The sequence below is a fragment of the Onychomys torridus genome, chromosome 5, assembly GCF_903995425.1.
Source record: "Onychomys torridus chromosome 5, mOncTor1.1, whole genome shotgun sequence".
NCBI classification, from domain to species: domain Eukaryota; kingdom Metazoa; phylum Chordata; class Mammalia; order Rodentia; family Cricetidae; genus Onychomys; species Onychomys torridus.
The window spans coordinates 41,595,404-41,604,321 of NC_050447.1; positions in this window are offsets into that span (position 1 = coordinate 41,595,404).

The following is an 8,918-nucleotide window of genomic DNA, read 5'->3' on the forward strand; positions in this document are numbered from 1 at the left end:
TCTTCACAGGTTGCTGCTCCACATGAGCTGGGCTTATGGGCAAGCACCACCCTGCTAATCAGCTTTGTCACTCATAAAATGGTCACAATTACCTTTACTCCTGGGACAGTTATAGAGGCTGAGAAGAGCAGTATATGTAAACTAGCTAACCCAGCCCCAGTTACTATATAGACCAAGTAAGTACTAACCTTACATTGTTTTAGATTTTTATTTGTTTGTCTTGTTGTTGGTCTGGTTTTAGTTTTTGAGACAGGGTCTCATGTAGCTGGGACAGAATTCAAACTCTTTGTTACCACACTGATGCTTTTCTTCATTTCAGGATTTTTTGAGACTTTTGTTAGAAACAATGTGGATTTCAAATGCAAATATCTTTGTGGCCTGCCCTGCTGGTATACTTAGGTGTGTCTTTGATTCATATAAGAAGAACTCCTCTGACCAGCTTCTTATTTTTCCATAGAAAAGTCCACCCTGTCTCAGACTTACCCTTCCATCTTCATGTCAGTGGCCAGTCATAGGTTGGATTCTAATCCTCTAGGATCCAGAGGTAGAGCATTATTCTGAAATGATATGATTGTGTGACTAGAAAGTTCAATTGTGTAAAACCCCTGCAACTATATGTGTCACCCTATGACGTAGGTGTGTAAGCCCTGTTGAAAAGTTGCCAGCCAGGCAAGGGAACTGATGGTTCAGGCTAGTGATCTCAACTAGACAGGAGGCTGGGGTATGAGGATTTCAAGTTCATTGCCTGCCACTGGTCCAAAACAAGTTCAAAGGCAATCTCAGCAAATTAGTCAGACTCTTTAAACTGAATAAAAGACTGGGGATATGCTCAGTGATAGAGTTTTTGCCTGACATATGCAAGGTCCTAGTTTCAACCTTCAGTACCACAAAGGAAAAAAGAAAATGAAATAACAAATCTCTGACTGTATTTTCCTAAATTGTGGTTTGTTTTTTTTTTTAAAGATTTACTTCATTATAGTTATGTGTATCTGTGAGTCTGTGCAAATGTATGGGCTTATTTGTATGAGGGGCTCACAGAAGCTAGAAGAGGGTGGTGGTCTCTTGGAGCAGAGTTAAAAGAGATTTTGTGTTGCACAGTATTGGTGCTGGGACATGATCTCTATTCCTCAAGACTGAGCAGTGTGCTCTTAACCACTGAACCATCTCTCCAGTCCCTAAATTATCTTTTGGTCATTATTGCATTACTTTCATATTTGTATGTAGAATTTAACAAGAATTAATTTTATTTTATAGCCTGAGAAAGGGGCTGCACTGGCTGTTTTTGTGGGTCAACTTGACACAAGCTAGAGTCATCAGAGAGGAAGGAGCCCCAGTTGAGGAAATGCCTCCATGAATTTCAGTTGTAAGGCATTTTCTCAATTAGTGATCAATGAGGGAGGGCCAAGCCCATGGTGGGTGGTGCCACCCTGGGCAGGTGGTCCTGGGTTCTATAAGAATATCCGCTGAGCAAGCGAGGGGGAGCAAGCCAGTAAGCAGATCCCTTCTGTGGTCTTTGCATCTGCTCCTGCCTCTGGGATCCTGCCCTATTGAGTTCCTGTCTTGATTCCTTTAGTGAAGGAAGTGTAAGACAAATAAACCCTTTCCTCCCCAACTTGCTTTTTGGTCATGGTGCTTTGTTGCAGCAATAGAAACCCCAACTAAGACAGGGTGTCTTATAAGAGTGACTGGTGTTTTTGATATGAAGCCCACAGAAGACTGAGACCAGCTCTTGCTCGGTAAGCACCTCCTGATCCCTGTGGCTCACATTCACTGCTACAAAATGATGGGCTGCGGCCACATTCCATCTTCCTTCCTTTCTCCTGCCTGCCTCCTGTTCCTTTTCCCTTTCTTCAAGCCAGTTCCCTGGATAAACAGACATCCCCTTAGGGCATAAAATTGCCTTTTTGTCTTTTGGAAGCCCCCTCATCTCTATAAGGTATGCAGTCTCTATAAGCTGCCTCCCACTGTACCACTCTTGATTAGGCTCTCAGTAAACTTCTCAAGTGTTGGGAGATTAGATGAAAATTGCCGAGCAAGGAGCCAAAACACACCCTCCCCACTCCTGCAGCCTTTCCTCTAATCTGAGCAGAGATGAAAATGGAAGAGACAGCAGAAACACCTTAGAGGCTTCCCTGGAAGCCTGGGTCCAACTCTAGTGGCTTGGTCTACATCTTTTACTCTAAACTTCGGGTTCTAGTTAGCAATTTTTCCTGCTCTCAGACACATGCCAGGGGTTAACCTCCACTCATATTTAGAGAGATATTCAAAGAAGTGGTAGTGCAAACAAGAAACATAGGAACAAACACACAGTATCTACTTGTCACTTTTAGGTGAAAGTCTGTCTGCCCAGTTATGGAGAGAAATGGGAAGTGTAAGCTCCCCACGACAGTACAGTATCCTCAGTGACCAACCAGGAGACTGTGGGTGATTCAGATTGAATGCATATCTCACTAGGGGCTCCCAGCAACCCTAACAATAAAAAATACATTGTTACAGCTGAGCAACAGGAGATGCTGTTCATTAAAAGCATTCTGCATATTGTCAAAGACGCATGTGGTACCTGAAATAATAGAACCCATGTTTCAGGAGATTAAAGAAAAAGAACACAAAAAGAAGGGTGGGGGGAATGAGAACCTTTCTATCTCAAAAGGCACAGATGTTTCCCAATTCTGAAGATGTGGACTGCAGCCAGCTTATAAAGTCCCTTGAAACTGACAGGTTATATCACAGGTGTGGATAGAGCCTTATCTAAAAAAGCAAGAACAGCCCCATTATAACAACTAAAGCAAAAACAACAACTTCTGAAGCCTGGGACAATGAAAAAAGCTTTCTTGCATAAAATTTCAAGTCACCAACCACTTTGATTCTGTTTGAATAGTTAAATTCATTCCACCAGAAGCCAATGGTGGAATTCTAACATGAAATTTTAAATTAGAGCAACCAGAAAGAGAAAACTATTGACTGTAAGCCAATATGATATATAGCATGATGGGGGTAATTAGAGCTAAATATATCTTATCTAGCTTTGCAGAAATCCCTAATACATTAAGATTGAAATATTCCCCCCATGAGTTAGGCGATTATCTTTGCAAATATTATTCCTCAGTCTTCTCCCTAAGTGTTTCAGCTAAGAGAGAACAGATAAGAATAAGATAATATTTCTAAACCTAAGGATTATTGCCTGATGCAACTGAAAACATTGCTAATTGTAATACCAGATATGAAAACTACTTTGAAGAGTGATGGAGTGAGATCTGTGGCTCTGTGGCTGAGTAGATGACCTCCTTTGAAGATCTTTGCAAGGAAAATAATCTACCATCAGTGAAATGATTAAACAGGGCCTGTGGAAATGTTCAGAGCCCACTTCGGGTCACAGCACAGAAGCTAATGCATTAGATTGTAAATCCAGAAAACCAGAATAAAGTATCTTAAGCAAAAGAGACTTAAGGGAGCTCTTGCTGGAAGGACTCAGAACTCCAACTCACATCAGTGCTGGTTTGACCCAAAGACTCAGTGTTTTTACAATTTTATCTTATTTTTAGCTCTCTCTCTCTCTCTCTCTCTCTCTCTCTCTCTCTCTCTCTCTCTCTCTCTCTGAGTGTGTGTACATGTACAGGTGCTCACAGAGGTCAGAGTGGCAGATTCTTCTGGAGCAGAGTTACAGGCAGCTGTCAGCCACCTGATGTACATGTGTGTGCCGGGAACTGAGCTCCAGTCGTCTGCAAGATGAGTAGTCACTCTTAGCTGCTGATCCAGCTTACCAGCCCAGATTCAGTGCTACACTAGGACTCCTGATGTCTGACTCCACTTCAGAGCTCCACTGCCTCTTTTGACATGATTCCTCATACAAAGTCCCTCGGCATGGTGCATGTTATGATTTAACTCTGCAGTGTCCATTGAAGGCTCATGAACACTTGTTTCCTACCAAGTGACAATGTAAAGAGTCTTTCTCTGTCTTACCAGCTCCCAAATAATGGCACAGAGATTTATTATTAATTACGAAAGTTTGCCCTTAGCTTAGGCTTGTTTCTAACTAGTTCTTACAACTTAAATTAACCCATGTATATTAATGTACATTCAGCCACATGGCTTGTGGCTGTTCCCTTCCTCCTGCACATCCTGCTTGTTCTGTATCTCCTGTTGTCTCTATCTTTCTTCTTCCCCTAGCGCCCTCTTTCCAGAAGTCTAGCCTATACCTCTTGCCTAGCTACTGGCCGTTTAGTTTTTAATTAAAGTAGAGTGACATATCTTTACACAGTGTAATTAAATATATGGCAACAGACAAATATTTGCAGGGACTTGGTGCCTTAAGAAGGTGGGGTCTGGATACCAGAAGTAGGTCACTTGGGGCAGTAAACTGGGATGAAAATAAGCTTCACCTCAGGCTCCTCCCATGGTGGGAGGAGCCACTCCAGCCACCTTGCCTTTCCTGCCATGATGTACAGTGATCCCCTAATGCTGTTACCAGTGATCAGTGTGTAGACCAGATTTTTACAGTTTTATGACACTTTATTCAAATAATTATAATTAAGGTGTACATGTATTGCAAAGTAGCAATAAAACTATTCTAAATCAAAGTGATCAATAGTGCAGATCAAAAAGAAGTAAGCTACCAAGAGTAACAGGGAGCCATGAGAGTAACATTATGTAAGCACCCCAAGTTATTGCCTAGAGCTTCTTTCATGGGGTCTAAAAGAAACACTGGTTACTAAGGGGTCTAATGTGTGTGGTTCTCAATTTTGATTGACAGATGAGTTATATAACCTTTCCCTCTATTGTGTAGTTATATAACTATAATTATAACTATAATATATATATATATATATATATATATATATATATAGAGATAGAGAGAGAGAGAGAGAGAGAGAGAGAGAGTTATAAAGTTATAACCTTTTTTCTACTGTCCTTTCCTACACTGCATCTAATTTTATTACTATGCATACCCAACTATGAATATGCATAAGATGCTCTACCTTATTGTGGATGCATCCAAAACAAGTTCAGGATGGATCAGCTCCTTGCTCTGGTACCCAGCTGTAAACTGGAAATACTGTATAAACAGAAACTATCCACAGCGGATGGCTGTCAAGAGGAAGAGAAAGTTATCCTATGATTTGGAATAGGGTGAATGTGTAGCTTGATATGTCTGGTGTCTTAGACAGCAAAGTACATCGTTAGGAGGAAGGTGCATGTACTGCCCAAATCAAGTGGAGTCCCAGGCTGCTAAGATGTTCTTTATGCTTTCCTGTCCCTGAAACATGAGCCAAAACAAACCTTTCCTTTCTTATTTCTGAAAAGTAGTTTGGTCACTTTGATGTAAACAGTGACAAAGGCAGCAGATGAGATGGCTTTTAGAGCCCCACTCTTACATCACCTATCTCCCCAGTAAAGAACTAGGGTTATATCTCAGGTATTAAAAGTCCCAAGAAGAACTGTTCATTGTTCCATGTAGTCCATGTTGGGTCATTCCTCTCTCCTTAAACTAATCATATGGTCTGTATTAGGGTATTCTAATTGGACTGGGATGCCTCAGGTCCTCCATTACTGAATCTAAAGAAGGTTGGGAGCTGATGATTTGTGAGCCAAAAGGATTATGTAGGCAATGGACATGATACTCCTTTGAGTTACAGTAGTTTCAGAAGACACAGAATAGAATCACAGCTCACATAGTCCTCTGTCGCTTTGGTATTGTCTTCCCGAGGGAGGTTGAATCATGACATCATACGGAAATCATCCACACTACTCTAGTGGAGATACCCATAAGGGCTTCCTGTCATATCCTTTTTTTTTTTTTTTTTTTTTTTTTCGTTTTTTAGTGAAGTCTACTCAGAGAAAGGCTGAATATTTTAGTCCAGTGTAGGTACACGATCTGCAGGCACAAAAGCCTGGGATCAATCCCCAGTAACATAAACAAATCTACCACCACCACCAAAATACCTCACCATGTTTTCAGAAGGACTTGAAGTCTAGCCCAGCAAGTCAACTTTTCCTGTATGGCTGAAAACTAGGTGGGAATTAGAGAACTTCAGTTGACCTGGGTACACAACAAAGATTCTTAGAGAAAATCACAGACAGAGACCCAATGTATAGTTCTCAGGTTCTCTCCAGTCTCCAGTTCTGTCTTTCATGGTATCCAGCCAATCTCCAACCATCATTGTTAGAAGCGATGCAGGTACACTTCAACAGACATTCAAGGAGCTGCCTGGGATTGGCTTCTCTTACTTTCAGCCAAGAACCCTAACCATTGTATTAAGTTTTAGGAAAGGGATCAGTGAGATACTCTTTCCTAGGCACAAAAACTTGAGAACAAAGCTGGTCCTGAAGATGTTCATCTGTAGCATGAAGCTCTTAAACACTGAGCTATGCCAGCAGAGATATACAGCAGGTGGGAAGAACTGGAGCCATGTCTTGCTTTAGAAAGAGACAGAGAACAGTAATGAGTTGGTCCTGTGCAGCAGGTGGTTTGTGTGATGTAACTACTCCATCCATTTGCACTAAAGAGAGTCATGTAACCTGAAGCCAACAGGGGAGCCTGAGTTCAAATATTCTGTTCACATCAGCATAGCTATTGCCACATGATTTCCTAACAAATTAACTAAAGGTCACCCTGACTCAGGGCAGACCAATTACATCCACTCTTCGAAGTAGTATAGTTAATAAGATTTTAGCACATGCTTCATTCGGTCAAGAGAGCGATTACCATTCATCTGAATTCATAAGGCCTCAATGTTACTAACATCAAGCTAATTCCATATACTATAAACAAATGAAAAGAAAATACCCATATATAATTTTCCATCTCTGTGATCTTGGGCAAGTATTTGATCTCTGAGTACCAGCATGCTACCCAGTTAAAACTGTATATAATGTCATGTCATGTGACTGCTGCAAAACAAACACTTTGTAGATTTGTCCCTTATAAAACTCATGTTGAATTTAAGTGCCATTGTGACAGTATTTAGAGGGTAGGCACTGAGGATCCACCATCTAAAATGGATTAATGTCATTATACATGGAGTAGGCTCATTATTGCGGGAAAGGGTTCACTATATATTTAATTTTTAAATGATATAAAATTGTGCTTATACATTGTGTGATATTTAGATTAGGGTCAGTGTGCTGGTTAGTTTACTAGAAACAAACTGGTGTCACCTAGCAAAAGGGAACCTTAATTGAATAATTGCCTCCATCAAGTTGGCCTGGGAGCAAGTCTGTGGGACATTTTCTTATGTGGTAATGTCCAAGCCATCATGTGGTGCCACCCCTGGGCAGGTGGTCCTGGTTATATAAGAAAGCAGGATGAGCCGGCCATGTTTACTGAGTAAGTCAGTAAACAATGTTCCCCAGTGGTTTCTACTTCAAGTTTCTATCTTGACTTCCCTAGATTATGAGCACAACTTGTAATCCAAACATACCCTGCCCCCTTCTTCTTCTTCTTCTTCTTCTTCTTCTTCTTCTTCTTCTTCTTCTTCTTCTTCTCCTTCTCCTCCTCCTCCTCCTCCTCCTCCTCCTCCTCCTCTTCCTCCTCCTCCTCCTCTTCCTCCTCCTCCTCCTCCTCCTCCTCCTCCTCCTCCTCCTGCTGCTGCTGGTTTTTGTTATTTTAATTTACCTGTCTATATAATACCACATGAATATGGGTAGCAGCAGAGGCTAGAAGAGGGTGTCAGATGCCCTGGACCTGGAATTGCCTGACACGGGTGCTAGGAATTGAACATGGGTCCTCTGTAAGTGCTTTTAACCACCAAGCTGTATCTTTAGTTGCCACATTTTCCTTCTCAATGTTTATCAGTTTTACCTACTACATAGTCCTGAACAAATAGCAGCTCTCATTACTTCTGAACTATAACACTGTCTTATTTCAGACAGGTGAACTTTCTCTTGTGCAAAGTTATCCCATATATCTCTCGAGCCACTTCAGGTTCACCACTTTGGGTTGTCAATCTCTGCTATAATTCAGAACATTCTAGTAACAAGTGTGAAGTAGCATATTCAACCCATTTGAATATGATTTTTCAGAGTAGACTGGGTCCTTCTAATGAGTCTTAATGAAGAGAAATGTAAGGGAAACAAGAGTCTTGAGACAGTTTCAAGTTGGGCACTCACCATAGAGGTGAGGAGGACCTAAGCCCATGGCAGTTCCTGGTGTTTTCCTGGTGAATTGATTTTGGAAAGTCTCCATTATGAGGATTTTCTGCCATCTACTGGCCATTCTTGCAAAAGACAACTATGTTGAATGCAAGCAAAGGTGTTTCTACTCCTCTACCCTCTCTTTGAATCTCACTGGTTCCTAGGTATCTTACCAATTTACACATTGTAAAGCAGAGGTTCTCAATTTTCCTAATGCTATCACCCTTTAATACAGTTCTTCATGTTGTGGTGACTCCCAACCATAAAATATTTCATGCAACTTTGTAACTGTTATTTTGCTACTGCTATGAATCGTAAATAACTAAGATGCAGGATGATGGTAGGCAACCCTTGTGAAAGGGTCATTTGACCCCCAAAAGAGTCACAACCAACAGATTGAGAACCCAAAGACAAAGAACTCTGACATAGGAAGAAAATCAAAAGGTCTCTAATGAGGTGCAAGTCTGGGACAAGGTGTGAAAGACTGAGTTATCTGTTGGCCTCTAGTTCAGTTACTTGTCCTTCCCAGCCAAGCCGAGTCTCGCTATAGTGTCTGAGATTTCTAAGAATGTTAACTTTCAATGTTATTGACCATTAGTTTTATCATTCAAGCGCACGTTTTAGTAACTATACTGACCTTTTCAAAAGAAGAAATATTTCTATATTTTCTCTTTTGACTTTGTTTTCTATCTCACTCCATTCAATTTTTATTATTTTCCTATTTCTACTGCAGGCTTAGCTTCTTCTTCATTTTCTATCTTCTTAAAGTTCACATGTAGATCACTAGT